The sequence below is a fragment of the Penaeus japonicus genome, unplaced genomic scaffold (genome assembly GCF_977035675.1).
Source record: "Penaeus japonicus unplaced genomic scaffold, GWHDUDI00000001_assembly GWHDUDI00000040, whole genome shotgun sequence".
Lineage (NCBI taxonomy): Eukaryota > Metazoa > Arthropoda > Malacostraca > Decapoda > Penaeidae > Penaeus > Penaeus japonicus.
In genome coordinates this window covers 8,705,181-8,707,680 of record NW_028234442.1, presented here as the reverse complement: position 1 = coordinate 8,707,680, position 2,500 = coordinate 8,705,181, and positions in this window count along the sequence as shown.

Sequence of the window (2,500 nt, the reverse complement as noted above, 5' to 3'; positions counted from 1 at the left end):
GGATATATATATATATATATATATATATATATATATACTATATATATATATATATCTATCTTTATATTTTTTATGTGTGTGTGTGTGTGTGTGTGTGTGTGTGTGTGTGTATATGTTTGTATATATATATAAATTATATATATTATATATATACCTTATTATATATATATATATTATATAAATTTATATATATATAAATAATAACATCATATATATATACTTATATATTAACTATATCGATATATATATTATCAATATATATGATATATCTATTATATATATGTAAAATTTCTTATGTATACCTAATTATACAATATATATATATAAATATATTATATAAATTATCTCTATATTATATATATATATCTATTATATATATGACGAAGATGATTTAGTGAGTCAAGGAGAGCACGAGGAGAGACGATGAAGATGAGATGAGAGTGATGGGAGAGGACGCGGGAGAGACGAGAGAGAGTCGAGGAAGGAGAGAGGGGAGAGTGCGAGAAGGAGTAGGAGAGGTGACGAGAGAGAGGCCGAATGGAGAGATGAGAGAGAGAGAGAGAGAGAGAGAGAGTGATGTATATATATATATCTATATATATATACATATATATATATAAATATACATATATATATATAAATATACATATATATATATATATATATATATATATATATATATATATGTATATATATATATATAAAGAAATACTATGTCTTTGCATAAACATGTGTTTGTTTGTTTACGTATTCGAGGATATTTAAAGCACACAACATATATTAACACACGTATGAGGATAAACACACACACACGCGTAAAACGCTCGCACATACCGTAAACAACAACAACAACAAAAAAACGTACACAAGGAACACACACACGCACACACTGCACACTAGACGTACACAAGACGTACCCACATTCAGGCCAGAGATTCATGTCCTTCTCCCAAATTGCAAATATTCCCTTGAAGCGTAAATATCCGATAGCCAGAGCGAGTCTTCGGCTGAATATGGGAATCTTCGAGAAATTGTGACTGCCAGAATACTGAGTGCGCTGCTGGCTGTAGTTAACGGCGCCTGATTGCTCCGTGAAATAGACTTCATCTCACTGCACTAAACTTTCTCATAGATTCGGTCAACCCCCTTTCTCATCCCTGGTTTCTTTTATAAGGTCAAAGGTCAGAATATTAAACTGTGATGACCCCCCCCCCCTCCGCACTCCCTTTCCTCGCCCATGTCTACTAACATACAATACAGAACTTGAGGTTTCAAAACTCTTTCCTAGGTTTTGGATTTTATTTACAAAGTCTACGGTCTTTGTTTGCCGCGTTTCATTTACTCACCGACAGTATTTTCCCATTTATTATTATTATTATTTTTTAAAGCTAGAATCAACAATGGGCGTTGCTCTGCGTCAGATGTTTAGCAATGGAAATTATATACATTAAAAGATATACCTCAAGTTGATATGATTCTAACAAAGTATAAAAAAGAACGGCTTAAAAAACAACAATAACAACATCATAAACAAAAACATATTAACCTCTAATTATATGAGTAAGATATTGTTTTTTTTTCTTGCTTTTTTTACTGTTGACTTCCTGCGCTTGATCAAACGAATAAATTCAACGGAGAAAAAAAAAACGGAAAAAGAGAACTTCAAATTGCATATTACTTACTTTTTTAATGACGAAAAAAAAGCTTTGTATTACTTTTGTGTTCACATTTTTAAAGCATATTTCCTTCTTTTTTCCAAGTATTTTTTCACTCATAGGATAGAGGTTAAAGTTTAAAAAAACGAAAACAGGGACAAAGGAAAATAAGAAAAAGAAGATGAAATGAAATTGACGATAGAAGAGAATGAGCAATGACCAAGAAAATGATAGAGGAAAAGAAGAAAAAAACGAGGGAGGGAGATGATAAGGAATTTGAGGAGATGGAGCAAGCGAAGAAAAGAAAAAATATATAGATAAATGCTAGACAGATGGGAGAAAGGGAGAGATTGGGAGGCGGTAATTGGAATAAAGGAGGAAGAGGAAACAAAAAATGGTAATGAAAGAAATAACAAGAGAAGGCTGGTAATGAAGAGGAATGGGAGCAGGAGGGTGGAAGGGAAGGAGGAAAGTATGGAAAAGAAGTGAATAAAAGAGGAGGGAAGGTAGAGGAATAGAATGACGAATTGCAAAAGAAAGATAAGCAAGAGACAGGAGAACGAGGGAAGATAAAAATGTTAAGAAGGGGAACAGAAAGGCAAGTGGAAAAGATGATAATTATAACAAGATGCGGAAGAAAAGATGAAAAAAGAAGAGAAAGAGAAGGAAGTAAAAGAAAGGGGAAAAGAGGAGGGGAGGAAGAGAGGGAGATGAAGGAGGAGGATGGAGAACAGGAAAAGGAGAAATCGGTGGAGGAGAAGGAGGGAGAGGGAAAAAAGGAGATGTAGATAAAAAAAGAAAAGAGGAGAGAGGAAGGAGGAGGAGCAGAAGGAGGAAACGGAGAA